Source organism: Bos indicus, chromosome 7 (genome assembly GCF_029378745.1).
Source record: "Bos indicus isolate NIAB-ARS_2022 breed Sahiwal x Tharparkar chromosome 7, NIAB-ARS_B.indTharparkar_mat_pri_1.0, whole genome shotgun sequence".
In the NCBI taxonomy this organism is placed as follows: Eukaryota; Metazoa; Chordata; class Mammalia; order Artiodactyla; family Bovidae; genus Bos; species Bos indicus.
Window position 1 is genome coordinate 7,325,859 of NC_091766.1, and position 26,867 is coordinate 7,352,725.

Consider the following 26,867-nt stretch of genomic DNA (forward strand, 5'->3'; position numbering starts at 1 on the left):
GGTGATCTTTGCTGCTTCCTGCAGGATCTTTTGTTGCAGTGCACAGACTCTGTAGTGTGGCACATGGTCTCCAGAGCACACAAACTCAGTAGGTATGGGGTACGGGCTTAGTTACTCCAAAGCATGTGGAATCTTTGTTCCCTGACCAGGGATTGAACTCATGTCCCCTGCATTGCAAGGTGAATTCTTAACCACTGGACCACCAGGGAAATCCCCCAGATTCCAGGTTTAATGCTCCCTGAAAAAGGGTCTTGCAACAGATAGGACTCAGTGAAGCCGACTTTCTCTGTGCTATCATCTCATCCATCTTCCCACCCTAATTCTGTTTCACCATTTTGGATACATTTGCATGTTGCCTATAAGGGTTCTTAAAGGTCTTAAGGCATTAGACAAACATCTACTATTACATGTTTGCAGGGTGCCATTTCTACTGTTAGCATCTGATAAGCCAGTTTAGTTTTTCCAAGGAATTCCTCCCACATAATCACTTTTTTTTCTGGGTGGAGTTTGCCAAGGAAGGTCTTCTTCACAGCGATCTTCAGCTCCTTGTTCCTGAGACTAAAGATGATGGGGTTGAGGAAGAGAGTGAAGACCACGTAGGTGATGCCCTTCAGTGTGTCTCCTTCCAGAGACTGGGGACCCTTGGGCTTGAGGTAGGTGACAGAAGCAAAGCCGTAGTGCACGACCACAACAGTGAGGTGGAGAGCAGATCAGCCAGCATGCGTGGGATGGAGGCAAAGATGTAGAGGACCTCGGAAGTGGAGAGGGCACACAGAAAAAGGTACGTGAGGGTGTGGAGGCTGAGCTCCTTCCAGATGGTGGCCATGATAAGCTGGTTCCCCAGCAGTGTGAACAGGTACATCAGCAGGTACAGCAGGAAGGAGGTGGGCAGGAGATGCTGAAGGAAGTTTGAGAAGCCAGTGAGGATGAATTCAGTCGCTGATGAGAAACTGGCTCCCTGCATGGAAGCTGTGCCTGAAGTGAGGTGAGACATAGAGAGGTCAGCTACTGGATGGAAGGAAGTCATCAGTTTTCATCATTCCTAGCCCTGCCCAAGCAGCGCTCCTGATAAATGACATATAGATTTGATTGTCTTCCTACTCTGTGCCTCCTACGATTTAATCCTCTCATCAGTATAATGAGAGATGTCCTGCTTTTATCAACTCATTTTGTGTAACTTGAGAATGCTCATTGATAACATTGTGGTGCAGAGAAGCCAAGCATCTTGTTCAAGGTGAAGCCGTCAAAATGGCAGAGTTAAGACTTGAACCCATTGCTGACTGTCCCCAAAGACAATACACTTTCATCCCAAGTTGCCTCCAAAAAATGAAAGTGTTTCTTTATTGGAGCTTCCAGCCATTGGTGCTCCGCCTTCCTGCTCCCTCTGATAAATTCTGTCCTTCCCTGGCAACCACTGATCTTTTTACTCTCTCCATTGTTTTGCCTTTTCCAAAATGTAATGTGGGTTTTCTTATTATTTATTTTTATATTTTTTGCTGAGCTGGATCTTTGTTGCTGTACGTGAGCTTTCTCTAGTTGCAGCGAGTGGGGACTACTCTCTAGTTGAGGCGCAAGCAGCTTCTCATTGCGATGGCTTCTCATGTCATGGAGCACAAGTGCTAGGGCTTCAGTAGTTGTGGCTCACGGGCCCTAGAGCATGGGCTCAGTAGTTGTGGCACACAGGCTTAGTTGTCCCATGGCATATGCCAGGACCAGGGATTGAACCAGTGTCTCCTACACTGCAAGGCAGATTCTTAACCACTGGACCACCAGAGAAGCCCTGTCATGTGGTTTGAATTATACATTATGTGACTTCTTTAGATGTTCTTCTTTCACTTAATAATGTGCATGGAAGTTTCCTCAATGCCTTTTCATGGCTTGATAACTCTACTTTTTGGCACTGAATGACATACTGTTGTCTGGATGTATCCCATTTTATTTATCCACTTATCTATTCAAGGACATCTTGGTTCTTTCATGTCTTGGCAATTGTGGATATAGCTACAATTAATATCTGCAGGTTTTTGTGTGAACCTGTTTTCAATTCTCTTGGGTAAATGCCAAGAAGTGTGATTGTTGTTCTTCTTGTTCAGTTGCTAAGTCATGTCCGAATCTTTATGACCCTATGGACTATAACACGCCAGGCTCCTCTGTCCTCCACTATCTCCCGGAGTTTGCTCAGACTCATGTCCATTGAGTCGGTGATGCTAACCATCTCATCCTCTGCCTCCATCTTCGCCTTTTGCCTTCAATCTTTCCCAGAATCAGGGTCTTTTCCCATGAGTCGGCTCTTCACTGATTGTGATCACTAGATTATATAGTAAGAATATGTTTAGTTTTGTAATACACCACCAAACTATCCTCTAAAGTGGCTATACCATTTTGCACTATCAGAAGTGAATGAGAATTTCTGTGGTTCCAAATCCTTGCCAGCATTTGGTTTGTCAATGTTCTGTATTTTGTTGTTCAGTCATTCAATTGTGTCTGACTCTTTGTGACCACAAGGACTGAAGCACACCAGGCTTCCCTGTCCTTCACTATCTCCTGGAGCTTGCTCAAACTCATGTCCATTCAGTCAGTGATGCCATCCAACCATCTTGTCTTCTGTCGTCCCCTTCTCCTCCTACCTTCAATCTTTCCCAGCATCAGGGTCCTTTCCAATGAGTCAGCTCTTTGATTCAGGTGGCCATATTATTGGACCTTGAGCTTCAGCATCAGTCCTTCCAATGAATATTCAGGATTGATTTCCTTTAGGATTGACTGGTTTGATCTCCTTACAGTCCAAGAGACTCTCAAGAGTCTTCTCCAACATCACAATTCTGGATTTTAGTCATTGTAATAGACACATTGTGATAAAATTTATTTTTTAAGGGCTAACTAGTTCTACCAATACAATTTAATGAATAACCTGCTGATTTGCATATAATAAGTTTGTTTATACATGGGTCTGTTCCATGACTCTTACTCTGTTCCACTGTTTTATATTTCTATTCCTGTACAATATAATGTTGTTTTTCAAAAAAATTTATTTTGGAAAAATATTCTGCTGAAAGCCTGCTGACCTAGTATAGTTGACTATTACTTCCAGACTCTTAGTGGGCCTCATGGCTATTGAGTTGGGCATATTCCTGACAATTTAAGTGACATGCATCCTAAAGGACCAATATGTTTTTCCTTCTCCATCAGATTTTATTTAGGATCCTAAGAGATAAACGTTCTTAAAAGGGATATATTAGAAGTATTTGAATCATGGCTTTTCCCCCACTACTTGCAATGTTCTTAATATTATACATTTCACAAGATTATGAGAAATTTTGCAGACTTGGGACTTGGAGATCCTGGTTAGTAAAATGCCTGTTACAAATAATAGAACAGTTAATGGTGCTCATTATTTTTAACCAAGCAATGGGCACCACAGGAAATGACAGGGACACAGAAATCAGTAAAACATGGCCCTAGACTTGGAAAGTTCAAAGTCTGATGGAGAAGACAGACACATATGCAAAGAGCTGTCGTCATGTGCAGTGGTGTTATGGGAGCCTTAGACTCAGTTTGGGTGAGTTAGAAGAGCCCTGACAGAGGTGCCAGAATCTGTTTTGAGTTCTGAAGAAAGAGGGAACATGCAACCATCCTTAATTCTCTCCCAGGCTACTGCAGCTGCTTCCTGAATGGTGACCCAGCTTTTACCACTGCCTCCTTACAATCCATGCTTCACACAACAGCCAAAGTGAATCCTTAAAAACACGTGAATAAAACACATGACTAATGAGAACCTGCTGTATAGCACAAAGAACTCTACTCAATGTTCTGTGGTGACCTAAATGGGAAGGAAATTCCAAAAAGGAGTGGATATATGTATGCACCTAGGTGATTCACCTTACTGTACAGCAAAAACTACTACAATATTGTAAAGCAACTACACTCCAATAAAAATAAAAATTATTTTAGTTTTCTAAATTAGTGTTAGTGGTAGTAAAATATTTAGAGCATGTTATTTAACATTATAATAATAGTAGTTATATTAGAAGTAGTTTATAATGACTAAAAGGTCAGTTTTGGAAATGACTGGAAAAGGTCAATTTTCATTCCAATCCCAAAGCGAGGCAATGCCAAAAAATGTTCAAACTACCACACAATTCCACTCATTTCACATGCTGGCAAGGTAGTTTTCAAAAATTCTTCAAGCTAAGCTTCAATAGTAGGTGACCTGAGAAACTCCAGATGTTCAGGCTGGATTTTAAAAAGGCAGAGGAGCCAGAGATCAAATTGCCAACATCTGCTGGATCATAGAAAAAGCAAGAGAATTTCAGAAAAACTTCTGCTGCATTGACTATGCCAAAGCCTTTGACTGTGTGGACCACAACAAACTGTGGAAAATTCTTAAAGAGATGGGAATACCAGACCACCTTACCTGCCTCCTGAGAAATTCTCATGCAAGTCAAGAAGCAACCAGACATGTAACAATGGACTGGTTCCAAATTAGGAAAGGAGTATGTCAAGGCTGTATATTGTCACCCTGCTTATTTAATTTATATGCAGAGTACATCATGCAAAATTCCAGGCTGGATGAGCATAAACTGGAATCAAGATTTCTGGGAGAAATATCAGTAACCTCAGATACGCAGATGACACCACCCTTACGGCAGAAAGTAAAGGGAAACTAGAGAGCCTCTTGATGAAAGAGGAGAGTGGAAAAGCTGGCTTAACACTCAACATTCAAAAAACTAAGATCATGGGATCTGGTCCCATCACTTCATGGCAAATAGATGGGGAAACAAAGAGAAACTTAATTTTCTTGGGTTCCAAAATCACTGCAGATGGTGATTGCAGCCAGCCATGAAATTAAAAGATGCTTGCTCCTTGGAAGAAAAGCTTTGACCAACCTAGGCAGCATATTAAAAAGCAGAGATTACTTTGCCAACAAAAGTTCATATAGTCAAGCTATGGTTTTTCCAGTAGTCATGTGTGAATGTAAGAGTTGGACCATAAAGAAGGCTGAATGCTGAAGAATTGATGCTTTTGAACTGTGGTGTTGGAGAAGACTCTTCAGAGTCCCTTGGACTGCAAGGAGATCAAACCTGTCAATCCTAAAGGAAATCAATCCTTAATATTCATTGGAAGGAATGATGCTGAAGCTGAAGCTCCAGTACTTTGGCTACCTGATGTGAAAAGTCAACTCATTAGAAAAGACCCTGATGCTGGGAGAGATTAAAGGCAGGAAGTGAAGGGGACGACAGAGGTCAAGATGGATGGCATCTCTGACTCAATGGACAATGAGTTTGAGCAAGCTCCAGGAGACAGTGAAGGACAGGGAAGCCTGGTGTGCTGCAGTCCATGTGGTTGCAAAGAGTCGGACACGACTGAGCAACTAAGCAACAACAAATAATGATTAAGATTTAGTCAGTACTTACACTTCCCCTGGTAGTCTTCTAAGATTATAAAAACAAGAATATGTGTGAGTCATTAATTTTCACAATAACTGTATGAGCTAGGTACTTTCTGCATCCCTATTTCACAAATTTAAGAAACAAAGACAAAATGAGTTTAAATAACTTGACCAAGATAATCAGGCAAGGAGTGGATTTTTTCTGTTTTAAAACAATGTTTATGTCTCCTTTCTTTTTTTAATTTATGTTTATTGAGATAACCTGGGTTTATAGCATCATATAAGTTTCATGTATACAACATTATATTTCTACTTCTGTGTAAAAAATAAAGTACTTAAATGAAAAATAAAACTTTTTCTTCTACCTTAAAAAAAAAAAAAAATAGAAAACCACCCTGAGTTCTAACACTGGGAGACATTAGTTTTTTTCAAAATTAATTGAGTCTAAAAAGCATCCTCATAAAGGCTTAGCAAAGGGGTTCCCAATGAAAAGTTTCCTGAGGGCCCCCTTCAGATCTCAGTTCCTCAGGCTGTAGATGAAGGGGTTCAGCATGTGGGTGACCATGGTGTACATCACTGTGGCTGCCATGTCCCTCTGGGTGGTGTGTGTGGATGTAGGGTTGAAGTAGACCCCAGTGATAGTCCCATAGAAGAGACAGACAACACAAAGGTGAGAGCCATACATGGAGAACGCTTTCATTTCCCCTGGACTGAGAGCACCTTCCACACAGCCACAGTAATAGATGAGTAAGAGGCCATGATGCACACAAAAGGGATGAGAATCACTGAGCCCCCAAGGACCAACACCAGCATCTCATTGACTTGGGTGTCAGAGCAGGAGAGCTTGATCAAAGCATTGAGGTCACAGAAGAAGTGTGGGATCCTATTGGTGCAAAAGGACAAGCAGGACATCAGGATAGCATGGACCATGGAGATGAGGTTGGCTGAGATCCAGGGTATCATTACCAGCAAAGTACACCGAAAGACACTCATGATTGTCATGTAGTGCAGTGGGCTGCAGATGGCCAGGTAGTGATCATAAGCCATGGCTGAGAGAAGCATGCTGTCAGCTGCTGCAAAGGCGATGAAGAAATACATCTGGGCCAGGCAAGCTGAGAAGGAGATGGTGGTGAGCCCACACAGATGGTTCACCAGCATCTTGGGGATGGTGGTGGAGGTAAAGCAGATGTCAAGAAGAGACAAGTTACTGAGGAAGAAATACATGGGGCTGTGGAGGTGAGGGTCCAAGATGATGGCCAGGATGGTGAGAAGATTCCCCAGGCACCCACTCAAATACAGAATGCAGGACAGGCTGAAGAGCACTTGCCTCTGCAGGGGCTTCTGGGGGAGGCCAAGGAGGATGAATTCAGAGACTTGGGTCTGATTGTCCATGTCCAGGCAGAGCTAAAGCCAGAAACAGGGCGTCAACAGTACGTGGGCTCCTGGAGTGAAAACAGATGACCTCATTGCCTTTTCACACTCATCTTTCAAGATGCTTCTCACTTAACCTCGCTGAGCCTCTGTTTCCTCATCTGTTACATGGGATTGATAATTCTAACCTCTTAGGATCACTATAAGGATTAAATGAGAAGAATATATATTAGAAGTTTAAATCCATACACAACATGTAAACTATTTTATTAGTGGGAACTCACAGTGATGCAATCAAAACAGCAGTGTGTTAATTAGCTTGAATGTCACTATTATTCCACAGTGTATACATACATTAAAATATCAAGCTGTATACCTTAATTAAACACATTTTTTATCTGCCAGTTATTCTTCAATAAGGATAGACAGATAAGAAATAAAAGCAAAATAAATAGTCTAAATATTTCAAGGATTTGACTTTATAAATAAAAATAAGTAATAAAAAGTGATTCAGGATCAACCCTGAAGCCAGACAGACTGGGTTTAAAGTTCAGTTCTACCATTTACTAGCTGTGTGATATTAGGCAAGCTACTTAACCTCTCTGTGCCTTAGTTTTCTCACCTGTAAAATGAGGATAATAATAGTACCTGCTCCATAGAGTTGTTGTGAAAATGTGATTAGTTAGCATGTAAAATGCTGAACCTTATGTATTTTTCTGAGAGTTAACATCTTTCAGTGGTTGAGAGCAAGGACCCTTTGGAGGGGTAGAAATTGTTCTCAGTTAAAGGTTACTGATTTAGGTTAGACACACCTGAAGTGTCTCTTCTCTAAAGCACCTGCACAAATAGACTAACCTTGAGCAAGAGAGTTGACATTTATTCCAGGCACTCCACTTGGAACTAGCTGCTTGTCACATGTGTCGTCTCAGTCGCTAAGTCATCTCCAATTCTTTACGATCCCATGGACTGTAACCCACCAGTCTCCTCTGTCCAAAGAATTCTCCAGGCAAGAACACTGGAGTGGGTTGCCATTTCCTTCTCCAGGGAATCTTCCCAATTCAGGGATCAGCCTGTGTCTCCTGCATTGCAGGCAGATTCTCTACTGTCTAAGCCATCAGGGAAGCCCATCATTCTATTTAATCCTCAACAACACCATGAGCAGGGAGCTGAGGCTCCAAACCTAACTTCTGCATCACAATAACACTACCCACCCATGCGGCTGTGATGACAAGCACCTTAAATCCTTGTGGATGAAACCGATCAGAATCCTCCCAGCCTCTGAAGGGAAGTTTCAGATGGGGAATCCTTCCCTGAAACCAGCCATGCTGCAGCTCGTCTTCTGGATTCACTTACCATCAATGACTACTCTACGTGCTAAGTCGATTCAGTAATGTCTGACTCTTTGCAACCCCATGGATTGTAGCCCACCAGGCTCCTCTGTCCATGGCATTCTCCAGGCAAGAATACTAGAGTGCGTTGCCATGTCCTCTTCAAGGGGGTCTTCCCAACCCAGGAATCAAACCCATGTCTCTTATGTCTCCTGATTTGGCAGATGGGTTCTTTACCACTAGTACCACCTGGAAAGCCCTAATGACTACTGTACCTCTGTTGGATTCCAGGACCTCTCAGCCCCCAGGTGTCGTGTTTCCAGGAATTTGGGGCTGCTGCAGCCTCAACTTTGTCTTGCAGCTGTGAAGGAAGAGCATGCTTTCTCAGGGAGCACTCAGCAGAACCACACCAACAGGTTTATAACTGGCTCTTTGTCCTCTGAGCATGATCCCCCAAGAACCTTGTTAGATCAAATACAATCAGCTTATCTTCCTTAGTGGTGCTCTTGAATCTAGCACCCTGTGGAAAAAAGTTTTTATCCCAAAAAGCATTGCCTTTCTTCAGACCTGTCTTTCTTGGTTAACAGAGGGATAGCGTGGTACTCAATATTTCCCATGAAGGAGCTCTTAAATATGTTATTCATATTTAAATGAATATGAATGCTCAATGGTAAAAAATCTGCCTGCCAGTGCAGGAGACATGGGTTCTACCCCTAGTCCAGGAAGATCCCATATGCCACAGAGCAATTAAGCCCATGCGTCCCGACTACGGAAGCCTGTGCTCACAAGGGAAGCCACCACAATGAGAAGCTCATGCAGCAACAAAGATCCAATACAGCCAAAAACAAATAAATAACAACAAAAGAATCAGAGAGTAATTTTAAATGGAATTTAAAATGTTTTTAAAATGTTATTCCTAAAAATGGCTGCAATGTATTCTTTTTTATGTGATTGGACATCCTATGATTTTTACAAAAGCCCAATGAGAAAAGCAATTATGTTTTATGAATTTCACCTCAGTACAAAAAGAAAGATGTTCAGCTTCCATCATGATTTAGGAAATTACAACAAAAACAACAAAATATAACTTTTGGCCTGGAGAAATGCACAGTATGGACAACATTCAGTGTTGGCAAGTATATGAGGAAGTGAGCGTGGCTCATGTACTGCTAGAGGGAGTGTAAATTGCCACAACCCTTTGGGGAGGGCAACTGATAGGTGGAGTTTGACTTGTTGAACATTCATCTATATGGGTTGTTTCTAAATGTTGCCTTTTGGCTATTAAAAATAGTGCTGCTGTGAACATGCATGTATATATATTTGTTTGAGTCTCTGATTTCAGTCTTTGGAAGTATAATCTAAAAATGGTTACTGGGTCTTATGCTAACTCTATGCTTAAGTTTTGGGGGACCCACCAAACCACATCACTAAACAATTTGACATTCCTATGAGCTATGTACAAGGAGAATATCTCTCTAATCCTCACAAACATTTGTTCTCTTTCTGCTCCCCTCCTCTTTTTTTTTTTTTTTATTATAGCCATCTTGATGTATGTGAAGTGGTGTGTCATTGTGATTTTGATTTGCACTTCCCTAGTGATTAACGATGCTGAGCATCTCTTCATGCACTTCTAGGCCATTAATACACCTCCTGTGGAGAAATGTTAATTTAAGTCTTTGCCCACTTTTGAAGTTGGATTTTAGGTCTTCTTGTTGCATCATAAGATCTCTTGACATATCCTAGAGCAAATAAATATTTTTTAAATAAGTGTCCCCTCTTGCTGGGCATCTTCTCAGGCAAACCCAACAACAGGATGAGTCAAGAGGGTTGTGTCTCACAGCAGGAAAGGAGAGCGTGGGATGAATTGAGAGAGAAGCACTGAAACATATACATTTCTGTTGTTCAATTGCTCAGTCGTGTCCGACTCCTTATGACCCACCCCATGGACTGCAGCACAGCAGGTTTCCCTGTCTTTCACTATCTCCCAGAGTTTATTCAAACTCATGTCCATCAAGTCAGTGATGCTATCTAAGCATCTCATCCTCTGCCATCCCTTTCTCCTTTTTCCTTCAGTCTTTCCCCAGCATCAGGGTCTTTTCTAATGAGTTGGCTCTTCGCATCAGGTGGTCAAAGTATTGGAGCTTCAGTTTCAGCAACAGTTCTTTCAATGAATGTCCAGGGTTGATTTCCTTTAGAATTGATTGGTTTACTCTCTTTGCTGTCCAAGGGACTCTCAAGAATCTTCTTCAGCACCACAGTTTAAAAACATCAATTCTCCAGCACTCAGCCTTCTTTATGGTCCAACTCTCACATCTGTACATGACTACTGGAAAAAATAAAGCAGAAATAGATGCTTTTTTCTGGAACTCTCTTGCTTTTTCGATGATCCAATGGATGTTGGCAATTTGATCTCTGGTTCCTCTGCCTTTTCTAAACTCAGCTTGAACATCTGGAAGTTCACAGTTCATGTACTGCTGAAGCCTGGCTTGGAGAACTTTAAGCATTACTTTACTAGCATGTGAGATGAGTGCAATTGTGTGGTAGTTTGAGCATTCTTTGGCATTGCCTTTCTTTGGGATTGGAATGAAAACAGACCTTTTCCAGTCCTGTGGCCATTGCTGAGTTTTCCAAATTTGCTGGCATATTGAGTGCAGCACTTTCACAGCATCATCTTTTAGGATTTGAAATAGTTCAACTGGAATTCCATCACCTCCCTTAGCTTAGTTCGTAGTGATGCTTCCTAAGGCCCACTTGACTTCACATTCCAGGATGTCTGGCTCTAGGCGAGGGATCACACCATCATGATTATCTGAGTCATGAAGATCTTTTTTGTACAGTTCTGTGTATTCTTGCCACTTCTTAATATCTTCTGCTTCTGTTAGGTCCATACAATTTCTGTCCTTTATTGAGCCTATCTTTGTGTGAAATGTTCCCTTGCTATCTCTAATTTTCTTGAAGAGATCTCTAGACTTTCCCATTTCATTCTATTGTTTTCCTCTATTTCTTTGCATTGATCACTGAGGAAGGCTTTCTTATCTCTCCTTGCCATTCTTGGGAACTCTGCATTCAAATGGGTATATCTTTCCTTTTCTCCTCTGTTTTTTGCTTCTCTTCTTTTCACAGCTATTTGTAAGGCCTCCTCAGATAGCCGTTTTGCTTTTTTGCATTTCGTTTTGGGGGGGGGGGGGGGATGGTCTTGATCCTTGTCTCCTATACAATGTCATGAACCTCCATCCATAGATCATCAGGCACTCTGTCTATCAGATCTAGTCCCTTAAATCTATTTCTCACTTCCACTGTATAATCGTAATGGATTTGATAGGTCTAGTGGTTTTCCCCACTTCCTTCAATTTCAGTCTGAATTTGGCAATATGGGTTCATGATCTGAGCCACAGTCAGCTCCCCGTCTTGTTTTTGCTGACTGTATAGAGCTTCTCCATCCTTGGCTGCAAAGAATATAATCAATCTGATTTCAGTGTGGCCATCTGGTGATGACCATGGCCATCTGGTGATGTCCATGTGTAGAGTCTTCTCTTGTGTTGTTGGAAGAGGGTGTTTGCTATAACCAGTACATTCTCTTGGCAGAACCCTATTAGCCGGTTGCCCTACTTCATTCTGTACTCCATGGCCAAATTTGCCTGTTACTCCAGGTGTTTCTTGACTTTCTACTTTTGCATTCCAGTCCCCTATAATGAAAAGGACATCTTTTGGGGGTGTTAGTTCTAAAAGTTCTTGAAGGTCTTCATAGAACTGTTCAGCTTCACCTTCTTCAGCATTACTGGTCAGGGCACAGACTTAGATTACCATGATATTGAATGGTTTGCCTTGGAAATGAACAGAGATCATTCTGTCTTTTTTGAGGTTGCATCCAGGTACTGGATTTCGGACTCTTTTGTTGACTATGATGGCTACTCCATTTCTTCCGAGGGATTTCTGCCCACAGTAGTAGATATAATGGTTATCTGAGTTAGAACTGGACATGAACAACAGACTGGTTCCAAATGGGAAAAGGAGTATGTCAAGGCTGTATATTGTCACCCTGCTTATTTAACTTATATGCAGAATACATCATGAGAAACATTGGGCTGGAGGAAGCACAAGCTGAAATCAAGATTGTCAGAAGAAATATCAATAACCTCAGATATGCAGATGACACCACCCTTATGGCAGAAGTGAAAAAGAACTAAAGAGCCTCTTGATGGAGGTGAAAGAGGAGAGTGAAAAAGTTGGCTTCAAGCTCAACATTCAGAAAACTAAGATCATGGCATCGGGTCCCATCACTTCATGGCAAATAGATGGGAAACAGTGGCTGACTTTATTTTGGGGGGCTCCAAAATCACTGCACATGGTGATTGCAGCCATGAAATTAAAAAAACACTTATTCCTTGGAAGGAAAGTTATGACCAACATAGACAGCATATTAAAAAGCAGAGACATTACTTTTGTCAACAAAGGTCCTACTAGTCAAGGCTATGGTTTTTCCAGTAGTCATGTATGGATGTGAGAGTTGGACCATAAAGAAAGCTGAGCACCGAAAAATTGATGCTTTTGAACTGTGGTGTTAGAGAAGACTCTTGAGAGTCCCTTGGTCTGTAAGGAGATCCAACCAGTCCATCCTAAAGGGGATCAGTCCTGGGTGTTCATTGGTAAGACTGATGCTGAAGCTGAAATTCCAGCACTTTGGCCACCTGATGTGAAGAGCTGACTTATTTGAAAAGACCCTGATGTTGGGAAAGATTGAAGGCAGAAGGAGAAGGGGACGACAGAGGATGAGATGGTTGGATGGCATCACCGACTCAAGGGACATGAGTTTGGGTAAATTCCGGGAGTTGGTGATGGACAGGGAGGCCTGGCATGCTGCGGTTCATGGGGTCCCAAAGAGTTGGACACAACTGAGCAACTAAACTGAACTGAACTGGAAAAAAAAAACATAGTTTGAAACATATACATTACCATGTGTAAAATAGATAGCTAGAAGGAAGTGGCTGTATGACACAAGGATCTCATCCTGGTGCTCTGTAACTACCTAGAGGGGTGGGTTGGGTGGGAGGTGAGAGAGAAGTTTAAGAGGGAGAGGATATATGTATATTTATGGTTGATTCACATCTTCCAATTAAAAATAATATTTTTTTAAGTTAAGAAAAAAGAAAAGAGGGTTGTTTCCATGCAAGTCGTGGTAGGTCCTGCCCCCAGCTCAACTTTTTTGCCCATCCTGGGACTGCCTTGAGCATCAATTCAGATATGTCTGTAATACAGTGAGGTAAGTCACTCAGTTGTGTCCAACTCTTTGCGACCCCATGGACAGTAGCACACCAGACCCTTCCGTCCATGGTATTCTCCAGGCAAGAATACTGGAGTGGGTAGTCATTCCATTCTCAGGGGATCTGCCAGGCTCAGGGACTGAACCCAGGTCTCCTGCATTGAAAGCAGATTTTTCACCAGCGAGCCACCAGGAAAATCTGAATATAGTCAGCTAAGGAGGCACTGACTATGTGCAGAGCACTGTGTGGTCACTGGAGAAACAATAACAAATAACCAAAGTCTCTTTAAGCCACAGCCTCACAGCTTTGCAAAGCTTTTCTCACAGGCAGAACATGTGCGTTTCTGGATTCCTCCACTGGGTTTAACATGGGCGATAATCAGTGATTATTAGTTCATGTTGTTTCATTCTCCTAAACATTTATCCATTCCCTGCTGAGTGCCAGGCTGCTGCTCACAGCTTCAGACAAAGAGATGGGTCATCTTCATCCTTCCCTGAAGAATATTGTTCTCTACCTCCTCCTTCCACTGTACCATGCTCTTGAGTTAGGGAGTGTGTGGCAGTTTTCCTTCTTTTTAATTTGATACCAAATGTGGGTGGCACTAGTGGTAAAGAACCCACCTGTCAATGCAGGAGACATGAGAGAGGCAAGTTCGATCCCTGGTTTGGGCAGATCCCCTGGAGGAGGGCATGGCAACCCACTCTAGTATTCTTGCCTGGAGCATCTCATGGACAGAGGAGCCTGGTGGGCTACAGTCCATAAGGTTGCACAGTGTCAGATATGACTGAAGTGACTTAGCACACACACATGAAATCTAGTGGACACTCTAGTGTTTGTGGCTGTTTAATTGTAGGTGGGGGCTTCCCTGGTGGCTCAGTTGTAAAGAACCCATCTGCCAATGCAGGAGAAATGAGTTCAATCCCTGGGTTGGAAAGATCCCCTGGAGAAGGAAATGACAACACACTCCAGTATTCTTGCCTGGGAAATTCCATGGACAGAGACTTTGCAGGCTACAGTCCATGGGGTTGCAAAAAAGCCAGACATGACTTAGTGACTAAACAACAATTGTAGATGGTTTCCTTTTTCAGTCTTTTTACCTCAAAAGTTTTCAGGAAATGGAAAGGGACAGTAACCCTCCGAGGAGTCTGTCACATCTTAACTGCATTTATCTCCCAGCAGCTGAATGACTTGTGCTCTGATCTGTTTCCCTCTCTTATCTAAAAGCTCTTAGTAGAATCAGATTTCAGTCATCTTTCCTCTCTAGCACACAGAAGGCGTGCCATACTTGTTTCTAAGATAAATTTCCAGCCAAGGAATAGAAGGGTAAGTTGAGTTGAAGTGCTCTTTCATTTCTTCATCAGCATCTTGCTGAAGAGACATCCTATTTCTGAGACAAATGGTTGCCAGTCATTAGAGGAAGGGAACCATGTTTGATCTACTCTTTGATAACTTGGAGGAGTCAGAACAGCTACACTAGCTAGTTGGTTGGTAAGCATGACCAGCCTTGAGCTAGCACTTATCTCCAGCTCAGAGAACGTCAAGCCCCAACCACTATGCATTCGACAGATGTGTGTGTGAAATATCTGAGCCCATCATTGGGGAGACTACTAGTGACCAGAACAAACATGATATCTGCCTTGATGGGACATACAGTGAAGGGGAAAAGGCAGATGATAACTGAATTTAGAAAAAAGTGCAGAATATGAGAAATGGAAGATGGTGCCTTCAAGACAACCCAATCCGTACTTAGATATCTTCACATAGGCTTTAAAATGTTTCACTTAAAGACACTGGAATACCTGTAGTGTCGGGAGCCGCGTTAGGCATTATTGACAAAATGGAGGCATGGCCCCCAGCCCCCTCTCCTCATTCCGCAGGCACAGACCCGGGATTAAGGAGTTAGGCCTTGTAATTCTGACTTGTCTTTTCCTCTCCTCGGCTGAGTTGACTGAAAAGGAATATTAAGGTGCTTATTTTTCTTGAGAGAAGCATGAGAAGGCACAAAGCCTTCTGCAGCTGTGCTCAGAAAATAATTCATAAAGTTAATCACTGACATTTGTTCAAGGACTTTTACAAAAGAGTGTTTCAGTATGAGAACATAGGCCGTAGCTTGAGGCCATGGGAGGGATTGCTATCTGAAGCCTATTTGTGAGGAGAATGTTTATGGCAAAGGAGTTTACTGAATTTAGGGCTTAGAAATAATTAAAATAGAAGTTAAAGATTTAAGGAATGTTGTAAAGTTAGCATATTTTACTATAGCTTATAGAAGTTAGGAATTTTTAGAGATACTATAGCTAGAAGACTTTTTAAGAGATAGTGAGCTCAGGATGTTAGGGGCAAACAGGATTTAGAAAGATAAGTAGTAAACTAAGGAATGTAGCATGAGTTACCATGTAATCACAAGTTAACATTAGGACACATTAGAGGAGGTAGATAATAGATGATAAGACTGATTCCCAGAGAATCACTGAAACAGGAACTCTGTTTGAAAAGCAACAATGATTTATGGAGATAATAAATCTGGGAGAGGGGGAACTGAAAATGTCAAACCTCTGGCCTAATGTTTTTGTAAAAGTATAAAAGAGAATCTTAAACTTGTAATAAAGAGGCAGCCCAAAAGAAAACTGAGAGGCTGCCTCATCGCCGACACCGTTCACCTCTTCAGGTTGAATCCCTGGTTGCTGGAGTTGGACTCCGGCACTGTAATTATTAAAGCCACTTAATATTTGGGTGCAATAGTAAATGTGATCTTTTCTAAATATTTCTGTGTCTCTCAGTTTGTTCTTGGTTTATAAAAATGCAATTAATCACTCTATTGACTCTGAACGCAGAAAACTTGGTACATGCTGCTGCTGCTGCTACTGCTGCTAAGTCGCTTCAGTCGTGTCTGACTCTGTGCAACCCCATGGACTGCAGCCTACCAGGCTTCTCTGTCCATGGGATTCTCCAGGCAAGAACACTGGAGTGGGTTGCCATTTCCTTCTCCATGGTACATGCTAATAAACACTAAAGGTGAAGGTAGATTCGTGTTTCTGTAAATACAAGTGATACACCAGCGAAAAATTATGGTTTTGTATTTTCCTTTCCAAATTTTCATACTTTTGTTTATTGGTTTTATTAATAAAGTTTTGTTTTATTTTAATTAATTTATTTTTTATTTTCTTAAATTTATTTATTTTAATAGGAGGATAATTACTTTACTTTTTTTTAACAGTTTTTTCCATACATCAATATGAATCAACCATAGGCATATATTTGTCCCCTCCATTCTATACCCACCTCCCACCTTCCTCCCCACCCCATCCCTCCAAGTTGTCACAGAGCATTGGCTTTGTTTGCCCAAAAGCATACATTAAACTCCCAAAGGCTCTCTATTTGACATATGGTAATGTATATATTTCTGTGCGATTCTGTCAAATCATTTGGTTTCTGCCATACAACAGCCATAGATATACATATGTCCCCTCCCTCTTGAGCCTCCCTCTCACCTCCCACCCCATTCCACCCCTCTACGTTGTCACTGAGCACTTGATTTGAGCTCCCTGCATCACACAGCAAATTCCCACTGGCCTTCTATTCTGAATATGGCAATGGATATATTTCAGTGCTACTCATTCGATTTGTCCCACCCTCTCCTTCCCCCGCTGTGTCCACAAGACTGTTCTCTGTGTCTGCATCTCCACTGCTGCCCTGCAAATAGGTTCATCAGTACCAACTTTCTAGATTCCATATCTGTGCATTAATGTATGATATTTGTTTTTCTCTCCCTGACTTACTTCAGTCTGTATAATAGGCTCTAGGTTCATCCACCTCATTTGAACTGACCCAAATGTGTTCCTTTTTATAGCTGAGTAATATTCTATTGTATATATGTACCATGACTTCTTTATTCATTTCTTGGCTTTTGTTTCGTTGTGCCTTACTGCTTCATCCAGGACAACCATTAGAATGTGGAAGAAAACTCATGCCGTTAGCACGTCTAACAAACCCATATATTGTTCCTGAGCAAAAATGCAATGCTCTCAACACTAAACTGTTAAATATGATACTTACAGGCCAGTTTTGTGTAAACAGCATTTTGGTTAAAGTGTTTCCCTTCTACTACCAGTTTGCTGAGTTTATTTTTAATATTTATTTGGCTGTTGGGTCTTAGTTGTGGCATATGGGATCTTTCATTGCAGTGTGTGGTTTCTTCATTGTAGCACATCAGTTTACTTGCCCCACAGCATGTGGAATCTTAATTCTCCGACCAGGGATTGAACCTGTATCCCCTGCATTGGAAGGCAGATTCATAACCACTGGACCACCAAGGAAGTCTCTGAGTTTCTTTTTGAATCGTGTTTACCTTATATGAGTTATTTTAAATTGCATTGATTAATTTAAAATTTTATGTATATTATTCCTATAGACATAAATTAGAAGAAATATATAACTAGCTCCTGTGTCTCACTTTTAATAATTACAACACTTGGCCAAGGTTTTCAATTATTTGATATATTATTTTAAAGAAAATCCCACACTATACATAAATTTACCCATAATTACTTATTATGTATTGCTACTCTATTTACCTACCTATCATGCCATTAGGACATCTAACAAGCAAATAAAAATGCCTCATATTTCCTGATACAAATGATGTTTAAATACTGTGATTTGTTCAAAAATGACTGTTTGAAATAAAAATCCAAACATGTACACATGTTTATTTAGCTATGTCTTTAAGTTTCTTTTACTTTCTAACAATCCTACTTTTTCCTTTATTTGTATTATTTTGGGCATAAAAATCAGATTCTTTGCCCTGTAGAAAGTCCTACATGATACATATCACATATCATGTTCTATATGATACATGTTAGTATCATGTCCTGCATGATACATTTTTCTCATTGTTCCATCTTGGTGTCATTTTAACTGAACCCCAACATAATTTAGACAGAGAAACAAGAGAGGAGAAAGATGCTACCAAAAGAACTGGGGCTTGCAAGAAGACTCCCTTTTCTGCAGTGAAGTTAGGAAATTGTTCTGAGGTTATGCCTAATAATCTCTCCCAAGCCTGGAGATAGAGGAAAGGCAGCAGGCTCAGCAGACCTGTGGCTTCTTGCAGATCCAGGAATAACTGTACCAATATGTATTACATTCATCAGACAACCAGAACTCAGACTTCTTCATGTAGACAGTCATGGCAAAAAGATTCATTAGAAGGCCAGTTGCTGTGAAAACACACAAAGCATCAGCTGAGTCCCTTAACCACAGTGTTGGCACTCTAGCCATGCCCAGCTGGAACTCTTACCAACAAAGTCCCAGAAGAGGATTGAGCCACTGGGTGAGAGTCTATCCCTAAAGATACACGAAATCTAAGAAATAACCATATCTTGTAACAAGCCATACCTCATACAGTAGGGAACTACTGGCATTGAAGACATATCATTACCTGCTGTGAGGGATTATCCTGTACATTATAGGATACTGAGCAGCATCTGTGGTCCCTGCCCACTAGGTGCCAGTAGCAGCCACTCTATCATGGCAACCAAAAATATCCCAGACAGTGCCAAATATCTAGTCGGGGGAGGGGGGGACATCACAAGCATCTGATGCAAGATCTTGCATTATAAATAAAATAAATGAGGCTCAGGTGGGCAGGTGACTTAAAATCTCTAGATCTAGGAGATTAAGTTTGACAACATGATGCATTTGAGTGTCTGGCATATAATAGGTATTATGTCTGCCAAGTGATCCATATCCTCCTTTATAAATGTTTCTTAAAATGTTTGCAACCCTCATTCATTCATTCCAAAACTGTGTTGTGCACCTGCTGTGTACCAAGCCTTGTACCAGATATTGGAGTCACATAGATGTGTGGGATGCCTGCCTACTTACTCTAAAGAAGCAGCTCACCTGATGGATTATATGTGTATAAGGAAAGGAAGATCGTATTAAACACAGGCACAAAACTCTGCATAGTGTGTGGCTGGGATATTAAGGGAGTTGAATTAATTCATGCTGGGCACGGGATAGATTGCTGTATGGGGCACAGTATCTGTATGGAGCCCTGTTGAGCACAGGGCTCTGCAGGCGTAATGCAATTCACCAAATCAACAGAATGTGTTCTAGTCAAATGATACAGCAGGAACAAGAATAGAAGGATAAAGATACATAAATATGCAAGACATTCCTTTAAAAAGTAGGAACAGAACTATCCTATGACACAATAATCCCACTACTAGGCATATACCTTGAGAAAACAATAACTGAGAGAGATGCATATACCCCAATGTTCATTGCAGCACTATTTACAATAGCTAGGACATGGAAGCAATCTAGAAGTCCATTGACAGACTGATGGATAAAGAAGCTGTGGTACATATATACAATGGAATATTACTCAGCCATAAAAAGAACACATTTGAGTCAATACTAATGATGTGGATGACCCTACAGCCTATAATACAGTGAAGTTAAGTCAGAAAAAGAAAAACAAATTTCATATATCAACACATATACACAGAATCTAGAGGGGGGCTTCCCTGGTGGCTCAGTGGTAAAGAATCCACCTGCAATGCAGGAGTTGCATGAAATGCAGGTCTGATCCCTGGGTGGGGAAGATCCCCTGGAGGTGGGCATGCAACCCACTCTAATATTCTTGCCTAGAGAATCCCATGGACAGAAGAGCCTGGTGGGCTACAGTCCATAGGGTCACAAAGAGTCAGACACAAGTGAAGCGACTTAGCATGCATGAATGGAGATACAGACATAGAGAACAGACTTGTGAAAATAGTGGGAGATGGAGAGGGTGGGATGAATTGAGAGAGTAGCATGGAAACATATACATTACCCTATGTAAAACAGATAGCCAGTGGGAGTTTGCTGTACAAATCAGGGAAGCCAAAACCAGGGCTCTGTGACAACCTAGAGGGATGGGATGGGGTGGGAGGTGGGAGGGGGCTTCAAGAGGGAGGGGATATATGCATACCAATGGCTGATTCATGTTGATCTACAGCAGAGACCAATATGATATTATTGCAAAGCAATTATCCTCCAATTAAAAATAAATAAAAATTTTAACTGCAAGACAAGGTCCATGAATTATTAGGCACGTAGCTGTGGCAAGGAACTGGAGAGCACTTGGGAGTACAGGAAATGAGATGGTGAAGATAAGTGGCACCCAATTTGTGGGCACGGAAAGGTGCCATCATAAAGATTCTGGACTATGAGTGTGCAACTGAGGAGTTAAATGTTTTCTAAAACTATATCAAAGACATATTTTAGAAAGCTGGCACCCTGGACTTGACTACGGCATGATTTGCTGAAGGTAAGACTACATGTAGGAAATATAATAATTGTCTTGAGACCTGAGCTGAGGTGGAAGCAGAAGGGATACAAGAAAATAAATGTACACAAGACGGTCCAGGAGGCTTGGGGTGCAGTTCTGGGAAGACCTTTGGAAGTGAAGGAAAGTTCAAACACAGGTGATGATCAGAACATGAGGTCACTGAATGATATGCTGAGGAGTTAGGACTAGATCCCCTGGGTAGTCACTCTCCTCTCTTGCCTCTCCTAAATTCTGTTCTATAGGACACTAGAGACTCTGAAAGTGAAAGTGTTAGTTGCTCAGTCTTGTCCAACTCTTTGTGACCCCATGGACTGTAGTTGGCCAGGCTCCTCTGTCCATGGGATTTTCCAGGCAAGAATACTGGAGTGGTTTGCCATTTCCTACTCCAGGGGATCTTCCTGACCCAGGGATCAAATCTGTGTCTCCTGTAGCTCCTGCATTGGCAGGCAGATTCTTTACCATCTGAGCCACCAGAGAAGTCCCTAGAGAGTCTAGATAGGACCAGATGAGCTCTTAATAAGCTTGGCACGTCACACATTGCCTACTCTTCTCCTTAAAGTGCTCAATTCCTTTTAATGTAGCAGAAGTCCTATAATAAGGAACTTCCTGTTTAGTGTTTCCTTTTTATATACACTTCCCTTGTGGCTCAGCTGGTAAAGAATCTGCCTGCAATGCTGGAGACATGGGTTTGATCCCTGAGTTGGGAAGATCCTCTGGAGAAAGGAAAGGCTACCCACTCCAGTATTCTGGCCTGGAGAATTTCATGGACTGTATAGTCCATGGGGTCGCAAAGAGTCAGACACAACTGAGTGACTTTCATTTTCACTCTTTTTTTTTTTTCTCAGTCTTTTTTTTTTTTTTTTTTAAATTTTTTAACTTTACAATATTGTATTGGTTTAGCCATATATTATTGCAAAACAATCCATGTAATACAGATGAAAGTAAAAATCCATTTTTACCAACCACTCATCCTTATTCCAAACTCATTCCAGTCCCCTTCCAGAACAATGATCGTTTCCAGTTTGGTCCTATATTTCTGGAAATTTCTATGTAAATAGATACATTTTTTTTTTTTTACAAAAAATATAATTTTCAGGGAAATCAAATTGATACACATTTGGATACATATTTTCCCAAAACCTGCTTTTTTCACTTTGTAACATATTTATTCCTTTTCCAGTCCTGTGGCCACTGCTGAGTTTTCCAACCTTGCTGGCATATTGAGTGCAGCACTTTCACAGCATCATCCCTCAGGAAAAGGTCAGTTTTCATTCCAATCCCAAAGAAAAGCAATGCCAAAAAATGCTCAAACTACCGCACAATTGCACTCATCTCACACGCTAGTAAAGTAACGTTCAAAATTCTCCAAGCCAGACTTCAGCAATATGTGAACCGTGAACTTCTTGATGTTCAAGCTGGTTTTAGAAAAGGCAGAGGAACCAGAGATCAAATTGCCAACATCCGCTGGATCATGGAAAAGGCAAGAGAGTTCCAGAAAAACATCTATTTCTGCTTTATTGACTATGCCAAAGCCTTTGACTGTGCAGATCACAATAAACTGTGGAAAATTCTGAAACAGATGGGAATACCAGACCACCTGATCTGCCTCTTGAGAAATCTGTATGCAGGTCAGGAAGCAACAGTTAGAACTGGACATGGAACAACAGACTGGTTCCAAATAGGAAAAGGAGTACATCAAGGCTGTATATTGTTATCCTGCTTATTTAACTTATATGCAGAGTACATCATGAGAAATGCTGGACTGGAAGAAACACAAGCTGGAATCAAGATTGCTGGGAGAAATATCAATAACCTCAGATATGCAGATGACACCACCCTTATGGCAGAAAGTGAAGAGGAACTAAAAAGCCTCTTGATGAAAGTGAAAGAGGAGAGTGAAAAAGTTGGCTTAAAGCTCAACATTCAGAAAACGAAGATCATGGCATCTGGTCCCATCACTTCATGGGAAATAGATGGGGAAACAGTGGAAACAGTGTCAGACTTTATTTTTCTGGGCTCCAAAATCACTGCAGATGGTGACTGCAGCCATGAAATTAAAAACGCCTACTCCTTGGAAAGAAAGTTATGACCAACCTAGATAGCATATTCAAAAGCAGAGACATTACTTTGCCAACAAGGGTTCATCTAGTCAAGGCTATGGTTTTTCCTGTGGTCATGTATGGATGTGAGAGTTGGACTGTGAAGAAAGCTGATTGCCCAAGAATTGATGCTTTTGAACTGTGGTGTTGGAGAAGACTCTAGAGAGTCCCTTGGATTGCAAGGAGATCCAACCAGTGCATTCTGAAGGAGATCAGCCCTGGGATTTCTTTGGAAGGAATGATGCTAAAGCTGAAACTCCAGTACTTTGGCCACCTCATGTGAAGAGTTGACTCATTGGAAAAGACTCTGATGCTGGGAAGGATTGGGGGCAGGAGGAGAAGGGGACGACAGAGGATGAGATGGCTGGATGGCATCACTGACTCGATGGACGTGAGTTTGAGTGAACTCTGGGAGTTGGTGATGGACAGGGAGGTCTGGCATGCTGCAATTCATGGGGTCACAAAGAGTTGGACACGACTGAGCAACTGAACTGAACTGAACATATTTATTGTTCAAACATATGGGTCTAACTTAATTTTTTTAAGTTACTTTGTGTGAATATGCCACATTTGTTTTGTCACTCCTCAAGAGACATTTAAGAATCAATAATCTGTGACCACTGCAGACAATGCTGAACTGCACATCCTTATACACATATGCAGATGTTTCTCTGGAATAGATACCAAGAGGTGAAAATTCTGGGAATAATATATACATTTTAAATCTTAATAGATCTTGTTGGCCTAAACCAAACTGCCTGTCACATTTTCCATTGTCACGCATAATGTTATTTTGTTAGTGTCAAGTGTGTGTGTGCGCATGCAAACCATAATCAAACAACATTAGATAGGATATATGTATACCTGTTTAAGGCTGTTAATTATGGTTTGCACACAAACAAATGACACTAACAAAGTAACATTAAGCATGACAATTGGAAATATGACTGGCAGTTTGGTTTAGGTCAAAATCAGATCCTTGAGGGAATTGAGGATCTACGGGAAGATGGTTCCAAGATCCATCTTCCAATGAGAAAGACTACAACAGGGGCACTCACATGAAGATAGGGACTGAGCCATGGGACAGACTGCAACAGAGACACTCGCGTGAAGGTAGGCACTAAGCCATCTTGCCACTTGTAAATGCCTTTTGAGTACTGTTTCCTGAGGGCAATCCAGTATGGGAAATCTCCTTGTAGACTCAAGAATGTCTGTGTGGGGAGAGGGCAGTTTAAGTCAAGCAATACTACAGCCAGAGGTGGGGATGGTGGTAGATGCACTCTAAGAACTGGGCTAACCTATGAGACTCCATGGATAGGGATGTCACCCCATGTCACAGCTGAACACGCTAACCGAGAGCTCTGAGTTGACCTCCACATCCACCATTATTACAGCTGATGCAGTCAGCACATTACCAACACTTGTGATCCTTAGGCTCCTCATCTGTAAACTGGACATAACAATGGCAGGTGCCTTCTAGGATTTTTCTGGAAGGTCCAGTGAGGGAATAAGAGCTTAGTGTGTTTCCTCATTGAGCATTGGGTAGGAACTACTTGGGAGTGTTACTTAAGGGCATACAGCCATGGACAGGATAAAGAGTTTGGACACTACCCCATAGAAATGGTTCTGGCCATCAGTTGGATTCCGCTGACCAACACTGAGTTCTGGTGTGTGTCCAACCTGGTTCCAGCATTAGGGACTCAAGGGTGAGTCAGATCCACCTCCTTTTTCTGGGGGCAGCAGCACATGTGGGGACAGGGACCCATGATCTGGCAGCACATCCCAGTGTTGAAGAACAGAGAGTGGAAAGAATGCTGAGGAACAATGTTAGATCTGATAGTGAAGAAGGAGTAGGAATTATCCACACAGATTAAGGGAGGGAGGGCATTTCAGACAGAAGGGCCAGGAAGTAGAATTGGTCAGAAGCAGGTCACAAAAGAAGGCTGGCCAACTCTACTTGCCAACAGACTGGATATGTTATATGAAGCACAGAATGAAGATCTGCATTAGATTCTACAGGGGACAAAGACATCAGTTTGCATTGGCCACAAGGACCCCCAAGGCATCCCTTCCTCCTTCTCACCTGCTCTGCTTGGCTGTTGATGATGACCAGGTGAGCATCCTCCTCAGCACAGTGACCCATGGCTTTGAGCCAGGGGGTTCATCAGTGGAAAAATTGTAGCAGGATCCCTGGAATGCCTTCCAGGTCTTTGGGCAGGACTCACAGGAGGAGTCTGGGAAAGGGTAAAGAGGTCAGGTCAGCTGGGGCTGGTAGCTGCTCTGGTCACTGAATGCAGACACCAATGAAATGACTTGAATTTGACCCACCTGTGCATCCTTGACACTATGCAAAAGTGAAACACACTGGCTTGCTAGTTGTCCACTGAAGGGATGGACCTTATCAGAGGTAGAATGCAAAGCAGGGTTGCCTCAGACTTTGTGTTAACTTCAACCGTGACAGGGGTTTGATTGAAATAACCCACATGACACACTCCTATGCTACAAGAACTGCTGCCATCAACAGTGCTGGGAAGAGCAACCTCCCTCTCCAAACTCTGATTTTCACCACTCAAACCACCCTATCTCCTTACCATTGCCCGCCCTCACAGCCTCCATTTACCAGAAGATTTCTCCCCGAATGATGTCTCATTTGTGTCCAGCATCTGCCAGACCCTGTAGGACTGAGAGACCCATAGAGAAAGGCTGATCGAAACCTAGTGGTATACATGGTTTCCAAAGAAGCCCACCATTCTGATCAGCACTCACATTTGATGTCCAGTTGCTTCAGTTCTTCCTGCATCTGGTTTATGAACTGTAAGACTAAGGAGATAAAAGCGATATACTCTAGAGCTTTAGACACAGTTTTTTCACATCCCCCCAAATTCTCCAGGCTGAGATGGGGAGGGCAGTTTCTTGCTGAAGTCATAGGTTCAGGAACAGAGTCCAGCCACCCCTTACTGCTCCATCTTCCTCACAGCCCCATAAAACCCTCTTCTCAAGACGAGATTTGAGGTCCCAGTCTATCGGATCACCTTTCCCACTGGTCCTGCCAACTTACCTTCAGCTGGAACTGCACCAAGGATCAGAACTAACAGAAGCAGCATCAGGGTCACTGTCAGGCAGAAAAATTTCCAGGGATCATCCTGGGGAGGCTTTTGATCCTGCTGTGCTGTACAGACAGGAGCAAGAGTGAATCAGCAGGATATCCCGCACACAGTGCGAGAAAGGGCTTCCCAGGTGGCGATAGTGATAAAGAACTTGCCTGCCAATGTAGGAGACGTAAGAGATGCAGGTTAGATCCCTGGGTCAGGAAGATCCCCTGGAGGAAGAAATGGCAACTCACTCCAGTATTCTTCTTTGGGAAGTCCCATGGACAGAGGAGCCTGGCAGAGCTACAGTTTATGGGGTCACAAAGAGTCGGACACAACTGAAGCGACTGAGCACAGCACTCAGAGTCAGGAAAAGTGCTGATATAGTGCAAGGCTGTGGAGGGCTGAGACTGTATCACTCACTGGAGTAGGAAGTGGTAAGTGATCACTGGTATTGCGGAAGGTGTCTACTCCTGCCTCACCTGGGTCCCTGGGACGGGGCAGAGATTTTCCCCCCATTGGTGTGCAGTCCTGCAGGCTGCTGCTCTCTGTGCCTATATCCAGCTGTAGCTGCAGCTCCTTCTGCTCTAGCCACCCACAGCCCTTCTGGTTTAACTGAAGACACGCCCTTGCTATGTGGGGAAATGCCACCCCCATGTAAACCATCAGATATTTCCTATCTGGTTCAGCAAAGCCCCTGAGTTCTCTAGATGGCTTATCATCATTCATATCATGGGAAAATGATACTGGCGCCTTGGAGAAGGTATTCTGCTCCCAGTATATTCTCTACAGCTTTCATTTCTGCTGCCCCAGAAATCTGCCCCGAGGGCTCTGGTGCATTTGTGTCTTAAGGCTTCAGGTCACAGTTGTTTCAAAAGACATTGCATTTTCTCAGAGATAAAATTGTGTTAATTTCAACATTGGCGTTCTTTTTATGACTCTTCTCTCAGAGCATGTGGCTGATCATTCCCCACATATTGATGTTTTATAACTTTACATT

General features: G+C 42.2%; 1 pseudogene; it reads right to left on the reverse strand.

Moving 5' to 3' along the window:
• Window positions 1-5,843: 5,843 nt before the first annotated feature.
• LOC109560887 (olfactory receptor 1f45-like) lies at window positions 5,844-26,524 on the reverse strand (annotated as a pseudogene).
• Window positions 26,525-26,867: the final 343 nt, after the last annotated feature.